Source organism: Rhea pennata, chromosome 4 (assembly GCF_028389875.1).
Source record: "Rhea pennata isolate bPtePen1 chromosome 4, bPtePen1.pri, whole genome shotgun sequence".
In the NCBI taxonomy this organism is placed as follows: Eukaryota; Metazoa; Chordata; class Aves; order Rheiformes; family Rheidae; genus Rhea; species Rhea pennata.
In genome coordinates this window covers 62,042,043-62,060,100 of record NC_084666.1, presented here as the reverse complement: position 1 = coordinate 62,060,100, position 18,058 = coordinate 62,042,043, and the positions used below count along the sequence as shown (strand labels likewise).

At 40.2% G+C, this 18,058-nt stretch overlaps 1 protein-coding gene across 6 annotated transcripts in view; it reads left to right on the top strand.

Moving 5' to 3' along the window:
- ANK2 (ankyrin 2) overlaps nt 1-18,058 on the top strand; it is a 335,054-nt gene that overhangs the window by 102,953 nt on the left and 214,043 nt on the right. The window lies entirely within an intron of this gene.

Below are 18,058 nucleotides of genomic sequence, written 5' to 3'. Positions count from 1 at the left end.
CTAATTTTCAATATAATTAGAATGAGGCTTGATGCATTCTAGGACCCAGTCATTAATCCTTATTGAGGAAATTTCTTCTTGGTACTTATTGAATTACCTGGATGATTTTATTGCAAAAGTAATCACCACTATGAGTGTATACTGATGTTTGTGGAAAAAATATTATATCATCAGTCCCTTTCCCAGCTTGTGTCATAAAAATCAACAGATACCTGCCGAAACATATGTATCACATCGAAGCATATCAATTCACCTTTAAAATGAAAAAGCAGTGCTCAACCATGACCTAGCTGAATCACAGCTGTAAAGACTGAATAAGTCTGTCTTTATAACCTTGAGGTCGTGCAATATATAAATGGATGATTTATGCCAGATGGCATTAAAACACTTTCTTCTGAGCAGGGTTTGTTGTTTCATTGATTTAAGAACAATACATCAAGCAGCATTTCTCACTTTTAAATGCCTGTCACCAAGTCATTTTTGTATTTCCTTTTATATCGGTGTCGAGACCTTGGGATATATCCTCTTCCCTCAGCCTCCTTTTAGTCTGCTAAGAAGCATGCCTCAGCAGTCTGTCATGTGTGGGACTGACGTGTCCTGCTCCTTTTGAAGACATTACTAATCTTGTAAGAAGTGGCAGTAGCAGAATTTTAAATTCCAATTCTGACTGTTGCTGGAGCTCTGGTTCATGATCAGTAAGAAGAAAGCTGGGATTAGATACAAGCAAGCACATTGTTCAGCAGAGGCTGAACAATGTTTAGTTTGCTGTAAATCCAGTTCTTTTATTGCCCAGTGTCATTATCTATCTTACTGGCACTGAGGTCAATATGTGGACATCTAATTTTTAGGGAGGTAAGGAGAGCCTGTATAAATTTGTAATGAACACTGAGATTGGCATGAATGTAATAGGAATGGAAATGTGTAGAGATGTGGACAGGTGTGCAAGCAGCAGAGGAAAATGACAGAAAAAGGTTAGAAGAATGGCCTCTTCTGGCAATGAAGGGCACCATTCCCAGCAACAAAATGGAAGAATGTGGCTCAAAGCAGAGGACTGTGCTCTGAGAAGCCCACTGCGCAGAGGACTCATCCCTGGAAACCCTGTACCATCAGCAGGAGGATGGCAGTGGAGTTGCTGCGAGTCCTATCTGGTGTTCCTTTACCTGTTAGCCCACAAGGAAAACAAACCTGTATTTCAAACAAATGAGGAAAAGCAGATGATGAGCAGCAACTCCTTACCTGACTGCTAAAGTACGCAAGGTTTTGCGGTAAATGACCACCCCACAACAACAGTTTGACTTCTAAAAAGCATAAAAGATCTCTCAAAAGCTAGTTCATCATCACCAATAAAGAAGTCCATGGAGACTGGGAGAACTCAGCAACCTGCCTAGCTTGTCCTCTCTGTTGCACACAGGTGATGCTGGTCAGGCTGCTCTGTACACTCAGCTTGGTGCTTGCGAGGATGTGAGCGTGAAAGCAGGAGGGGATTAAATTTATAGGAGACATCAGTATGAGTGGTAAAATCAGCCTTGCCTTCCCCCTCTGACATCTCTCCCGAGATTCTGTTTCACTGCCTTCCTACAAGCCTCTTGGCCTTGCTCGGGAATGAGGAAGAGTTTTAGAAAACCAGGCTGCTCGGTTTTGTCTCCAAAATACAAACGGAGGTGCCTATTTATTGTGCTTGACTTTGAAAATTCTGGCACCTTCCTGTTAGCTCTGGTGAAGCTCCCAACCAATAAATGGTTTAGTTTTACTAGTTAGTTTGTTTCACACAATCAATTAAGCAAAATATTCTATTCTGCATTGTAGAAAACCTACATCAGAATGTTTTGGTATGCAGACACTGCAGTCTTAAGGGTGATCTAAGATGCGGTACATAAAAGTGATGCTGTAAGGGCAGTAGGAAGAACATATTAATTGCGAGAAGCATTTGAAAGAGCTTCACTTATCACAGAGATTTAATTTTAGGAAAGATACAGTGAGCTTTTCTCATTACAGGAGTAGTGTCGAAGGATATAGCTAATGTCTTCTGATGCTTGTGCTAACGGAGAATAAGGCTTATGTTTCTCTGTAGCTCTGAAATACTTTCCTGTGATCATTGTCCAGAATTTCAGCCTCACATTGACAGGGGGTGAGAGCAGTGGGAAACGCCAGCCGTGGGTGAAGGTGCTTCTGAGCCTGGCTCTGCAGGCGAGAGGAGAGCGGACGAGCTCTTGACCCTGCCAGAGTGCTGCATTTATGGACTGAGGATTAATAGGGGTAGTGGCATTGGGGGGATTTTAACACGTGAAAAGCTCTTAGGCAAATGACTCGGTGTACCAATAACTTTCCTTGCAAAATGGATAATTCTTTATTCTAGTGAGCATACCAGCATTCATGAATTTTGCATGTAGATAAAAACTCAGTCTTAAATCCTCTTTTTTGTTTTTTTTTTTTTTTTTTTTTTTTTTTTTTTTCCCAGACCAGTAGGGAGTATATAAATTTCGCTATGTCTCAAAAAACTCTCAGGATCTTAACAGGAAATGTCAAAATATGATCCCTTTACTCTTTCAAATTTATTTTAAAAAATGTGGCTTCTTTTTTGGGCTCATAAATATTGTGCCACTCCTAGGTATTGCTGAACAAAAATTTAAAATAATATTTTAATTAAAATTTTATCTTACAAAGCATTTTAGAATAAAAGCGAAAGAAATGTATTTTACTTATACTGGTCTAATTGAGCATCTGTTAAAGATAACAGAAGTCCTTCGGACCTGGTGGCCAGGTAGTTGTGCTGCTTGCCAGGACACCCCTGTCCACTCCATCCGTGCAGCATGGCACTCCATTAGTGCTCAAGGAGTTGTTTTCTTAGGTTGCTAAATGAGTTCAGTGTGTCTGTCTGCTCGAGTAAAGAAATATTTCTTTAGCTGTTCTGAACAAAGAAATGTTTTTGTAGCCTCTGGGAATTTAATAATTGTTGAGGGGTTACAGTTGGGCTGCTGGCATGTAGTATAATTTCAGAGAAATAAAAAGGAGACTTACAGAAAAAAATAGTGGGCAGGTTTTTAGGATAAACTAAAATCCAAAAAGAAGGAACAAGCTTTGGAAGGGAGTCACGTTTTGTTTCCAAAAATGTCATCTGTGGTAGCAGCTCTTTGTTCTCTTACACATCGTTTTCAAAAAAAGATTTACCCTCCCTTTTCCTTCATCTGTTCTCTTGATGTTCTTTTAAGAAATATGCCTAAAATCTCCATCTCACTTGACTAGGCCGCTAGCCAAGCATTTAGTTCAGATTTTATCCCAGCTTTTTTCTGCGCGCGACTGGCGCTGCTGCCGGCTGTGCAGGGGCGGCGCGTACTTGGCGCACGCAGGACCACCGGGGCTGGCACCCGCCTGGGGGCCCCGACAGCCGCCCGGCGAGACGAGTGAGCTGCGGCCCCGCGTCCAGCAGCAGCTGCCCCGTCGCCTTTCGGTCTCAGGGCGAGAGGCTCCCTTCTGCCACCACTTACCGAACCTTTTAGCGGAAGACGTGCGTAAAGGTGCAATCTCTGTTAATTTCTGTGTTTGATGTAGGCACTGAAGTGCATGTTTCCGTACTAATAATGAAATTTTGTGCCGTTCATACAAAGCACACTGGTCTTGAGCAGTTATACAGTTAATAAGATTTTCTGCTGCAATCTTTGATTTAATCTTTGGAAGTCAAAGGTGAGAAGGGCCTTAATATAATAGTTGATTGCAGGATAAAGATAAGCCATAAAAAGGCAACCCTACGATATAATAAACAAACTGTTGAGTAAAGATGGCGAATGTCATTGCCATTGTACAAAACATTGATGACATCTCATCTGTAAAATAATACGTAAAATCTGATAACCCAGGCTTTACAAAGATGGTCTCAAATTGGAACAGGGAGAAAAAGCCTGTGAGAAGACTTGGAAAAATGAGACTGTTTTAAGTTGGAGACTAAAATGTTGGCACAGGTAGTAAATGGATATAGATTTCCTGTGATTAAATTTAGGTCTGTAGTTAGAATGTTTGTAACCATTTGAGTAATGAGGTTCTGGAGGAGCTCTCTGCTGGTAGAGCAAGGGCAAGTAAGTTTAGTGTTTAACATAAAATCTAATAATTATGGCTAGGATTAGATGATGTGCTGCTTGCAAAAGCTGGAGGCTGGGCCTGAGAACCAAAGCTCTCCTGTAAGTGTCATGCCAGAAATCCACTGGAAACGAGCAAATTAGAGCAGATTTTCCTGACCAGGGGAACTGCAGTTCTTTTTGTTGCGGCTCTGAGCAGCTGTAATAGGCAATACCTGCTTTTTGCAGATTTATTTCAGACCTAATCCAAATTTAAAAGGTTAGATTCTAATCGCCACAGTTGTGGACAATCTTTCAATTGTTTTATGATGATACAGGATCTGTCTCAGTCTTGCTTTTGAGCGCCTCACTTTGGATTTTGATATTCAGGAGGTGCAAACTCAGGTAAATAGCAAAAGTAAATGAAACCAGTGTTAAGAGTCCTAAAACCGTGTACCTACTCTGTAACATGCAGGTCTGTTGTTACCTTGGCAGCAGCTGTTCTTTTCTTTGCTTCTGTGGGTCATCAAGGCCAGGCCAGCTCCACAAAATCTTTTGAGGAAGGAGGGATTATGTAATTTGTATTGATCCAAGTGAATATTTTTTTTACCTTTGTTACATTTGTTACAAGTTGTTTTTTGAGCTTGCAGGATTTAGAAAAATACCATTTGCTGTTTTTTAAAGTACTTTTTCTTCCTCTGTTGAGAAGAGATGGCTGTGTCTGTAGCAGATTTGTAAGACTAGAATTTCAGCTTTTTCATAATGAGCACTGTAATTTCAACAGTACTTAAGTCAGGTGTTGTTTTACTTGATAGTGTGGCAAACAGGGCAAGTACCACTTGAACTGACTTGAATTAATACCTTAAAAAAGAGGAAAGCTATAAAACAGCATGGTGTTTGTGTAGCTGGATTAGAATGTTGCTGATTCTTTCTCAGGGTCAATAGTTTTCCATATTTCTCTATTGCAGCCAGCAAGGCAATATTGTTAGGCATGACTTTACAGCTGCTTATCATCTACTGTGTAGTTGTAATTTTGTATTAATCTGAAACTCTGTACACATTTAATTCTCAAGTTTAACGTGAAAAAGGTGTTTCATGTTTAAAAGGTCTGAGAGAAGTCTAAAGAACGGTCTATCAGTTTAGCTCAATTTATTTAAATATTCCGTGGAAGCTCAAACAGTGCATATTTGTGTATATATCACCTCAGAAATAAACTGTTAAGATTGTTGAAACTATTAAGTAAGGGTAGCCTGCTAATCACACCAAGTTTAATGGATATTGTATCACTGAAGATACAATAATTTCTTAAATCCTACACTACAATCTTTTAATTCTTTGTTTTTGATAAAAAGATATTTAAGTGATTTTGCTATGCCATTTTATCATGTGGAGTGATGATGTATATAAAAGTGTATACACAGAGATAAGCTTTGCACTTTGATAGTGGCTTTCATAGTAAGATGTGAACATGCTGATTTTAGCTGTTTTTATGGACATGAAGTGGAAGGATTGACTGCCAATTGCTGTAATGAAAGGTACAAGTAAAGAAGACCAAGAAATACTAAGAAATGATTAACAGATTTCCCAAATCATAGTGGAGGGATCTTCTGTTTGCAGTTTCATTCAGGAGATTTCTGTAGTCGATCTGCTTTGAGATCTTGCACCATTTAAAGACATTGTTTTAAAGTAGGTACCCTGTACTTTTGCATAGACGTTAAAACCCTATGTTAAGCCTTCCAGAAGGTGTCAAGAAACAAGAGATATCTTCATTTCCAAGATGAAGTGTTCTGTGACAGAGAACCTGAGGTCATGACTTAGCAAAATGCCTGGTTTTATTCTTGATCGGAAAAGACACCAGGGTACACCCCTGCCTGCCTGCTTTGCTGAAGGAGGACACAGCAGCTTCTAGCGGAATTGTTATGAGTCGGCACTAGAGTCATTCAGGAAACCTCGGATTGCTTGAATTCCACTTCTCAATCTGGGTTCAGTCAGTCACCATTCAGGTACCCGCAAGACTTGTTGTCTTCAAAATGCTGCTCTGTCCACAGGGGAAGAGATTTCGATGACTGTCGTACAGGCGCGGTCCTGCCTGCATGTATGACTAGTTCCTAAGCCCCTGTGACCAGCAAGATGAGAAGAGCATAGAGGGACTGCCTGAGAAACGCTTTGCTGCCTGCTATCTGTTTTGGTAACTGCGGTGAACAGGATTAGATCTATTCATGGCCTCACAGAACAGTCCTTAGATTTAGGGAGAGGAAACCCTCCCCTACACAGTGCCAAGGGATACGATTGAACAACTCTCTGCAAGAGACTTGCGGTGCTTGTTTACGGTTAGAACTTGCTGTGAAGTGGTGACATGCTAAAATTATATCTCATTTTGCATTCTGTGGATGTTGCAAGATGCATTTTGGCTGTTACTCTCTGACAGCTTCTGAGGCACAGGGTGTTGTAGAAGGGAAAATAAAATAAGCAATGGGAGAGAAATATTTCATTGCTTTTGAAAGGCAAATGAAGTTTAGGATAATAAATATTCAACATAGCAGCATTATATCTACTAAGTCCTAGGAAAGGCAGTCAAGTAACTAGATCTTAATGGCAGGGATGAACAATTTATAGGGCCTATGGGGTGACTGTCCTTTGTCTGGAAAAAAACACTACTGAGCTCAGTAAGAATTTTGCCTAAATAAAAAAGAGTAGAGGATCAGGTCTGTAATATCTAAATATTATGTTAATGCACATTTAAAGTGCAGTCTGGACATTTTTGTAAAGCAACAAATCAAGTTCAGTGAACTTTAGACCATTGCTATGCAGCAGAATTGACTTCCTTCTCCGAATGTATGTTCAAATATGGTACCATTATCATCACAGACCTAAATTGCTAACAGAATTTGGGAGGACTTAACTACAGAAGTTGGTGAAGTGTAAGGGAAAAATAGAGCAGGAGTATCCAGAAGAGAACAGTTTAAAATATTCTTATTGCAGAAATTAGTAAATATTTCACTAATATATAAAAGGTCTCAGCTATAGTGTTACTACTGATATCTCAGTAAAATTCTCTATGGCTGTTGGATAGATAGAACGGCGCATAAATGTATTATCTCCTTGTGTATAGGAGTATGAAATTATTCTTCTAGGCAGAAGCCCAGCTCCCAACCACAATATCTCAGAGTAAAGACTCTTTATGAATCGTAAGTTTGTCTTGTGCTTACCCATAGTACCTAGTTGTACATGGTCTTCATCACCGGCATTCTGTAACAGCCTGCTGGTTTGGGTGAGTTTCAAGCTTGCAGGCAGCCGTAAGCTGGACAACGCCTCTGCGAGTGCGTGTTTTGCAGTGTGCCCATGTGTGGGTGCTTGCTATACACAAAGCCTTTCTTGCTGTAAACAAAACATTGTATTCTTTCTACATACATCAACGGAGAGCACTAAGTGCAGAAAGGGAGAAACAGCACGTGAGCTGCTACATGGTCAGAATGGGCTTTGGTGAGCTTTAAAATGCAGAAATCTCTTCGCAATAGGAAAACCACCACATCAAAAGGTGCAGCTCCAAGGGAAAACAACTAACTTGCCCTTGAAAGAGGTAGTTAAGATGAATCGAGAACAATCAGTAAGCAGAAGGGGTGTGAGTGAAAGGTAGAAAATACTTCTGAGAAGAGCGCTGTTTTCAAAGGCTGTTATCTCATAGAAAATTCATATCTGAGTGTGAAGGATTTAGAATTTTGAACAAGAAATGTGAACAATCTTATATGATCTAAATTTAAGTACTAGACAAAATACAGAAAGGGGTATTAAATTCTTACACAACTTTGTTTACTTCTTTCTATGGTGCTGTTAAATGTCAAAAAGCCTGAAAGAATCTTATGTGGACTCCTGTATGTCATGTTCATCACCTCTGAACATAAAGCCTGCAGAGCTCCAGTTTTTGAAAGGGCAGAAGAGAATCCCGTAAAAACTGCAGAGGAGAGGAGACCAGACTGTATCTAGCAGCTTCCTCCAGCTTGCAGCATGTCAGCTGAGTTCCCCACTGAAGGTGGTAGAAATAGGACTAAAGAGTCAGTTTGGATGTTGCATCTTAGCTTGTATCTTCACAGCTGGTTTGTATCTTAGGTCTTCATTTCTCCCTCCCTTGATAATACCCCATGGTAATGTTAGCATTAAGAATATAACATTGTAGCAAAAGTTATTTGTATATATTCAGTCTTCTCTCCAAGTTTTTAAATCCAAAGGTTGATTTCACTGCAGTGTTGTCTGGAGGGCCTCCCCCTTCTGGCACTGGGGGTCCAGTGGGGTGGCACAGCTACCCAGAGGCTCTGTGGCTGCTCCGCACCAGTTGGACTGCAGTCCTGGCACGGGTGCTCTCGTACAATTTAACACTGCTTGTAGCATTTGTTACATTATTGTGAAAGTATGTACTTCTGGGTTTTCAAATGTTAGCTTTACTAAGATAAAATAATGATAATAGATGTTACTGCATAGACATTGCTGATTAGAGCTAGAAGATAATGATTCTCAATAGCAAATTCTGTTATGATTCTGAGCAATTAATATATTAGCCAGTTATTTATGGGAAATCAACTTATTCCTGTTGATTTAGAAATGATAGTTGAATAGCCCTTACAAGAAACTGGTTTCCTATAGTCAGTTTGCTCTGTGCAGTGTATAAATTTTATCAAGTGTACTGTGAATTTATAGCTTGGCAGTCAAACTAGCTTACAAATGGATTTAATAACTGGCCATAAGCTACCATTGGCACAAATTTTATTGAACAGGATAGGAGCTAGCAATGCTTGCGTGCAGGTAAGGGAGCTGGTGTGTATGTCCTGACCTGGAGGAGCTCTGCTGCTTCAGGGCAGCGGGTGTGTGAAGATGGGGGGGGGGGGCAGGAGGGAAGGGGTTGTTTTCTTTGTTGCTCATTTTTGTGTTTATTCTTTAATGTAAAACACAGCAAAATATCAAATTAACAGTTCTCTTGCCTATACTGGGCCATCAGTCCTCTCAGTCCCTCTCCTACAGCTCCTGCCGCTGTTTCTGTGCTGCCTTTCTGTGAGCTGCTTCATGGAGACTGTTAGCTCAGTGGGGCTGCTCGTTGCCTGAAGCTAGCTGGCTGAGGCATTTCAGCCTTTAAAGAAGCATCTCTCACTGCTGCATTTTTTTTGCATAAACATCAATAGTATAAGCCACATAGCATACTTATATTAATCATAGGTGAACAGAATTCTATGTTTGGGTGGCAAGAGACAGCTGATTTTATATAATTTTGACTCAAGAATTATTTAAATCTTATCTTTCAGAAGGGGAAGCATCACTACACCACAGGCTTTTTGAAGCAGTTACCCATTGAAAACTAACAAACCTCTGTCACTGACTTTTTTTGCGCCCTATGTGTATTTAGCGGTAGTATGTTAACAAAGTAATTATCAATTTTTATACGGTAGGGGAAAAGCCACTTTAGATGGTAACAAAATTCACCTAGCAGAAATGATAGCTGGTTCATGAAAGATACCAGCCCTCGCTTTGCAAGCCCTATAACACAGAAATGTGATGTTCCAATTGGAGATAAAAGAGAATAAAACCCAGAAGTATTAAAGTTAAACCATCCTCCATCCTTTGTTTTATCTATGGTAATTACTGTATTGTGTGTTAATTTTACAAAAATCAGGGTCCAAATCAAGAACAAGTCTTCTAGCGTAAGACATGCACTGTAATTAAGAGTATCAACAGCAAGCTTAGAATTTGTTTTCCTCTGGTTATTTTCAGAGGAAGTCTTTTTTTAAAACCCTAGAGGGATAAACAGAGTATGATGATGTGTGCAGTGTATTTATGTTGGAAAGATCAACTAATAAAATTAATGATTACTGCATAAACACTACCAATTAGAGCAGAAGAATATGTGGAAGCTGTATCATGGGGAAGAGTGCCAGTGTAGAGCCATATTTCTGTATCGTCCATACTAGCATAAAACCAAAGAAACCTCACTGAGATAGACAGAATTATTTCTTAATGCATACTTGTTTTAAATAAAGTTTTTTTTCCTAAATTTTGCCTGATGCTTAGTTTTGAAACCTAAACCAGTAATGGAGAAAGCAGCTAAGATGTTCATGTAGAAGTTAATTGAGAAGCCACTTAACAGTCTTACTGACTCTGAATTTTTGCAATATGATTAATAGGGTAAATTTTGTTCTGTTCCCTGCTTTTCTAACTGATAAATTCCCTACCTATAATTTCATCTTCTAAGCTGTTGAAATTTCTGCAAACTCATAGTCTTTACTGAGGCTTTGCCCATGGTTTCTGACACTGACCCCTTTCAGCCTTGTATTTACGGTCACAGATCATGCAGAGAAGCTCTGTCCAGGGTTGAGAGATCCTCTTCTAAGGAGGATCAGGGTGGTACAGTATGTGCTTTCTGAATGCTGCCTACCACTACTGCTGTTCAGGTATTCAGAGTGCTTTAAAATACTTCCTTTCAATTTGAGGGCTATTGTTTCTGTCCAGAAAAAAAAATCCTTTGTTGTAATTTTTCAGGTTCATTAAGAAGAAAAGTCTCTTAGGCTGCAGAGTGCTCCCGAGTCTTCAAGTCATTAAGATGTGCAATAGTCACATCTGTGGTGAATTTGTTAATCATATCCGTTTTGTGTTATACGCTGTGTCTTGAAATGGCGTTTCAGCATTAGTTCCAGGGAACATTAATTTTTATAAAACTCTTTTTGAAATGTTCTTTAAGCTAGTACATTTGCTCTACATTGTATGTATTACTGAGGAAGTCAATCCACTAAAAGAGCCATACTTCAGAATTTCTACGTAGCATTTGTATCTTTATGTTTCTGTATCTGGAATTTGAAATTTGATGTTACTGGATAAATAGGACTTTCTGTAGGTATTGTAGGATTATTACCTTTCAAGTGATTTGGTTGGATAGTACATTCTTGTGTTTTTTATAATACCAGAAGAAGTTTAGACTTGCTTTCTGAAGGCTCAATTTCTGTACGTAGTATGTACAGAACATGTGCATGTGGTCTGCATACACAGCAGATCAAAGGTCTGTTCAATCCAGTGTCCTGTCTTTAGTATTAGCCTGTAGTAGATGCATAGAAAAGAGCTGTTTCCTCCAGTACACTATCAAAGAGCCTTGTTTTTAGTAATTTTATCTCCATCTGTTCCTCTTCAGTTTGTTTATGAGGACTCATTTGTAATGTCTTATTATAGTAAAACAACTGAAAAAAAAGGTAATTTGACATGACTATTTTTTGACAAATTCCTGCTGGCTGTTCCTTATGATCATTATGTTAGGGCTGCTCCATTGTTATTTATGTCCTGTAGGTAATTTTGTGAAGATCAGGCACTTTTTACTGAGATGGAGCCAGCAGGCAGCTGTTTGCCAGCTCCAGTTCTGCTGAGCTGCGCAGGTGCGGGTAAGCTGGCTTTGCAGCTGCCCAGGAGGCCAAGTGCACAATAAGTAGTAGGAGGTCTTGCAGAAGTGTAACAGTCACCAGGTGCCTGAGATTTCAAAGGGCAAGCCTGGCTTGTAAGAAGATCAACAGGGCCTTGCTTGAAATCCTTACATTTTAGCTCTGAATAATTTTGTTTTAGTATTTTTCTGTATATCAAAATTCTGGCTGGCTGTCAAGAACTCCTCCTTCCCTGCTTTTATCCAAGCTTGGTGCACAAGTCTATTCTTCATGTTCTGGTAGCCTCATTGCTTAAAAATTGAGACAGCAGTGGTCATACCTAATGAAATTTTCTATGTTGAGTCTTGGCGAGATAATAAAAAATATTAGGGCCTATTTGCTGTAAAGGAAGATTGTGCTGATATTGTAGGAAGATTTTGTAGAGGGGACTCTGATAGCTGATGCAGAGAACTTCTGAATTCAGACATAATGCAGTTTTGGCAGTTTTTTCTTTCTTCAGGGACTTTTGATATTGATTGCAGGTACATACAGGCCAAATGACCAGATTGCAAAGTTTCCTGTTTTGTTAAATTGAAACTCAACCTTCAAGATACTTTGAAACTTTTGAAGTATAATCATCTTTTACACATCTTGGTTACCAATCTATTTGAAGAATTTCCTGCTGGTATTCATAGTAACTGAATGTAAGAAAAATGAAGTCCAAGGGGATGACCATTAGTTACAGCTGCTGTTACTGAGCACACCCAGTTTATCAATATGAAGAGACTTTGTCCCTAAGCTTATTGTCACTCTATCACCAGTTCCAGTCTCTTGAGATTTTGCCATATCAGTAGCACTGTAGGGGATTATAATAATTAGCACAGTTTGTCAAAGAAAAATGTTCAGCCTCCTAGAATAGCTTGAACAAAATTTAGATCAGTGATGTTTTCTATAGAAAATAAAATTACTAAGATGATGTATTTTCATTTGTTTTATTCCTGACCAACTGTGACTGACAGAAGAACAAAATTACATGGAAAGATACTGTCCTAAGTTCTACCTTAGGAGCACTTTAAAGGTTATATACTCATCAGGCTTAACACTTTTAACTTTTTCAACAGATCCACATCAGATGATAGCAACAGAGAATTGGCCTTTGGTGATTTTCCAGTCCAATGTAGTTTTAAAATAAAACACAAATGTGTAATGCTAGTTACAGTAGCTCAGACAGTAATCTTTACAAATGTGTTTCTACTTTGCAGCTACCTGAAGGTCCATCTTCACCTTTGAATAATTTACCTGTTAATTCTAAATAAGCTGCAAACATGATTCTTGCTTAATGTGCCTTTAGTGGAAAAAATGAGAAAGGGGGAAATAGTTTAGCAGTCGTAACTTTTACGCTAGTCCTGCAGAGGGCCCACCCCTCAGCATAGGCGCTCCTTATAGGCACGTGCAGTGTAGTGTGGACTTTTACTTTGTGCAGTATGAGAAATTTGACCTGTATTAACCTGCTGTGGGTTTCTTTTTTATCCACTAACTTTCTTTCATCTCCTCTGTGCATCCTCGTTAGAGGAGAAGTGGTTCAGGCACTGAGGCAAAGTCTGTTGCATCTAGTGTTATACTTTGCCGTGTAAAGATTTTCATGTCTGGAAGGGAAGCAAAGCAGCCAGTTTACTGCAGGTTTAGCCTTCCTCTGGAGCGTGGCACAGTGGCGCGTAGTTCAGCAGAGGTGTGCGAGCACTTACAAAGTGGCGTGCTCATAGGCGTGCTGCGTTTCTGCGATTTTGACATGTGATCCAGTCAAGTAGCATGATACAACCAGGTTTTTTTAAGAACAAGTACTTGGACAGCAGACGATAGGTGAAAACTGTGAGTAGTGAAGAGGTGAACAAAGCTGCCCCGACTCCTTGGTGTAACCTGGAGTCGTGTGGCTCTTCTGCAAGAGCAGGAGCTCGCTGGCCGGGTGCCCAATGGTTAAACACACTCTGTTGCTCTAACATCACCCTGCTGCTGCAGTTGTTCAAGCTGCTTTTAATTTTTTTTTTTTTGGGGGGGGGGGGGAGGGGCTCTGCACTGCAGCTGCTGTATTTATTACTGCTTGAACCATTCAAAATCAAACTGTGGAGTGTCCTTAGGAATGTACTCTAGGGAAAAATCTTGATTTCACCAAGTAGGCTAGGATGTCTTTGGAGGCAGCTGTAAACACAATAACCCCCCAGTAATACAGTGAGGGGGCCAAATGCAAAAAGATTTCTTTTAAAATGATTTAGAAGATCTAAAGTATCATGCAATTTTGCAGTAATAATTACAGTCAAATATTTGGAATGTTCTGTATGTGATAAATATCTTAATTCTGTGATAAATACAAAGATGGCAGCATATGGCATCTCAGCTCAGAATGTCTTGGCATGCTTATTGGTCTCATAGGTACTTTCTTGGCCTCGTGGAGACAGATTTTCATTTTTCTTTAGCAGACTGGGATGCTAGCAGCGCAGCACTGAACAACTGACTCCTTTGCTGTGCCTAATATCTTAAATATCTTGACAATTAATAATGTAATACTGACTTTGTAAGTCTTTTTCCATGAATATAGGTTGCCAAGCTACACTACATTTGGCTTTATGAAAATGAACAGGAACTGTATTTCTACCAACTAATCTTTTGTTTATACTGCAAAGAGCAAACAAACCTGCAGTTGCTTTGCCCACTATCTGTTACCTCAGGGAAGAGACCCCCTTCCCCACCTAAGCCCAGAATGAGCAGTTGCACGTGATTTTGTTCCTTACTCGGATACTTGTTTTGTAGCTCATCCTTGTAGCAGGTGTTTCTGGCAGTTCTTGCAAACTGGATAATGTTTTAATGGGGTCTAATGAAGCACGAAGGGTGCTTTTATAAAGTGGTGTTTGCAAAAAGTGAGTATGTCTTGGTTCCTAAATACAGCCCGACAGAGCAACGGAATTTGAGGTTTATTTTTAACAGAATGTGTACAGTGACTGGCTGCTTTCAAACATTGAAAGAGGGTCTCAAGACACACACGTCTTGAATTATTTTCAAAAATTATTGGGGCCAAAAGCACCGTGGTCCACAAATACGTGGTCATTGCGTGGTGATTCTATGGCAAAGTATGGGAACAGCATTTAGACTTATTTATGGAACTAAAAAAAAAGGGGGGGGGGAGATAAACAAGCTAAAACAACAAATGGATGATATCAAAACTGATAGTGAATATTAAGCCTCTAGTAGATGAGTAGAGTCACAAGCTGCGTGGCTGGTTATGCCCTGGCAAAGGCTGCTCTGAGGAGCAGTGGATAGTTCTGGAGATTAGTATCCAAATATAGTTTTTGTTTGGGAATTTTTTTTCCACCCCTAGGTTCCTCATTAATTTCCAGCCCTCACTGGCAATTGTACTGTTGTTGTTGAAGATGAGTCTGTTTTCTCTGCAGAAACGTTTCAGCAGGGAGAAAGGTATTTTTGTGCTGCTTTTTCTCATTTGTTTGTTTCATCTGTAAGCAAAGCCAACTTCAGAGGTTTTATTTTTCAGGGGAAACCAAATATTTTCATGAAAAGTGCTAAGATGCCTCATTAAAAATGTTGTATCGACGAGCCATTTTCTGCTTGAAAAATGTTTCAATAGGAAAATGTTTAAAATCATATAGAGATGGTTTGGAAATAGAGATACTGGAAGATTTTTAAGAAGATCCTGAGGCTGTATGTGAAATGATTTGCTGATCTCATTCCACACAGTGCAAATATCCATCAGAAACATGAGCCCTCACCTTCTCCCGAGGCACCAGAAGACTACCAGCTCACGCTGCCCGTTCTGGCTTTCTCAGAAGCGTCAGACTTGAGGCACGCTGGCGGAGCGGGAGAGGAAGCTGGGTCCTTCGGGATCAAGGCTGAGAAAATATCTGCAGTATTTTGGAAGTAAGGCTGTCAGTTTGTAGCATTATTGGTGCCTTTAAAAAGCAGTCAAAGCTCACAAATAATAGAAGAAATCACTAATTTGGCTTAACCTGGTTCCCATAAAGTCTTGGTTATAGAAAACCTTTGATTGTTGTGTTAAGAAAAATGACCCAGAAAAATGGATCGTAGTCAAGCGCAAAGGGAGCACTTCTAGTGTCACAGGCATTTTGTGCCCACTGAAAACACCTCTTGTTTTCAGTTTCCCCAGCTGGGGTGTGAGAGTCTCCCAAACACACAGATATGGTTCGGCTGTGTCGGTACCAGCGTGCAGCCTGTCGCGTTGCGTGCGGACTCCTGAGGGATACAGAGGCTCTGTTTGAGGGAACTGGGGATGTTGGCTGAAGTTCCCCAAGAGGACACACATGTTTACAGAATATTGGTCAGTGTGATGATTTACGTACTTGCAAAACACAGTTTTGTTGAGAGAGCGTTGATGTCTGGCTGCTGTATGATAACGGTGAAGAATGCGAGATGCCCTTTCTCTCAGCCCCGAGGAAGGGTTTCTGTTGGGGTGCCGAACGCAGGAGCAGCCCTCCTGTCCTCCGTTTGCTCTGCGCCAGCGCCTCCCTCCTGTAGCGTCCTGCTGGCAGCCGGCAGGAGGGGTGCCTGCGCCCTCGCAGCGGGCAGGCACCCAGCGCAGCCTCTGAGTAAAGCACAGACCAAAACGGTAGCTTGCTCACAGCGACAAATTGTTACCGTTTGTTGTTTATATACCACCCTCGTTGGGTATCGATACGGTTTGCGTCTGCTAAATGGAGTAAACGATTTGAGAGTAATTCAGAGTAAAGTTTGGGCAAGGTCTGAGCAATTATGCAGGCTCTCTCCCTGTGCACCGGCGAAAGCTGGGTCTAGAGCTGCAGACTACAGCGGGAAGAGCCTGAGACCCAGGAGCAAATTTTGGCCCCTGACGTGGAAATCTGTTCTGAGGATCCCAGGATCTGCCTCCAAGTCATGTGATTGAAACTCCAGTGTCCTGATATTGGCTCCTACAAAATAGCCCTGTAAGTCAGTGTTTTTAAGAATTAATGAAATTTCTATCATGCCTATTGTTATAAACACAATCAAAATTAATCTTGACTGCTTTTCTACTTAGGCAGCTTATAAGAGAAGTCTAGAGCATATGTTTTTAGGGTATCTCAAAGCTCCATATGGTTCTTTGAATAAGCAAAAGGCAAGAATACCACCTTTAGGCTGAAGATGTGTGCTTTGAATTCTGTTTAATGTTCTCAACATAGTATATGTGTATCCAAGATCATTTCTGTGTTATTAACTGAAAGACAAAACCAAAATGGCTTGCATACAGTATCACAGCACAAAAAAAGGATAAACATGGCTATTGCTAGAACTTAATTAGCTGTCACACTTCTGTTACATACCTTAGTGCTGTAAGTAAAAGTGAGTAATTTCATTTACAAAACTATTTCAAGAATTACTCTTTTCATACTGGGAAATTAATCTATGAGACACTAACCCCGAGGTTGCTGAAGTGCATACTAATGTGCTTGGGTTAATGTAATGTTTAGATCAATTAGGCTCAGGCAATGTGTTAGTGTTAGGAAAGGTTAACGTAAGCCAACTGTTTTGGGCAGATTCTGTACTCTGGGTGACTGCTGTGGCTATGCAGTGGCAGTGCTTGACCAGGCTACTTTGGGGTTAACTTTGATTGGGCTGTATAGCCTCCTGTGTCATTAAGGACTGTGAAATAGTTGCACATTATTCACGTTTTGCTGCTTAGAATCAGCTGCCTTTCTTCTTGCTTCTTTCCTGGTATACCGAACAGCGTTCACCAAGATTTTTTCCACACACGTTGTTCATGTTCTTGAGTGGATTTGCATAATAGTTTAATGAACCTTGCCTGCAGCAATGCATTTGTGCCGCTGTGAGTTCTTTGCAGAAAGTACTCCTGTGAAGGCCTTTTTAAATGAACATTCAGGAAGTTTCTCTGTGATAAGAAAATCAGCTTCATATTCTTCCTTGACAAACACAATTTCTATTGGCGTAAGTGAGAACTAGGCAGAGATTCTCCAAAGCCTTTTAAGTCGATGGAAGCTTTTCTTTGACTTAGTAGGTTTTTAATCTCTAAGTATGTAAAATAGGTAAGAAATCCCTAATTATAATTCATTAATGCATTTCAAGGATCTTCTTATAGCATGCTTCTGTAGAAATACAGTTTAATAGAACTAGTAAAGCTACAAGAACTCTTTTTTTTCTCTGGTTTGAATCGTTGGTCAATTAGAAATAGGCTGATTCATCTGCTGTTGTACTCTGTGACAGCTCTCTGTTCCAACTGTGCTGTTCTTGAGACCTCTTTCAAAATTTCATTCTCTGATGGATGAAGCAGTAAGATATTGTAGAACTGGGTATGGCAAGTCTTCCACTAGGCCTATGATGTGAGAGAGATCCCAGCTCCCTGTCATGAACTGCTGTCTACAAGGAACTGAGCAGCTAAGTCCAACAGGACATCCTTCAGAGGTTTCTGCAGTGATCCTACTGCCTCTGCTCTGGTCAGTGCCTGTTTAGCAGAGACTTACAGGAAGAGTGATACTGTTTTAAGAGACATGAGGATCTTGCTATGTTTTCATGGTCTTTTATTTAAAAGCTAAGAGTGATAGATGACACACACCATTGTGTAGTATGGGAGGGATTCATTCAGCAAGTTGC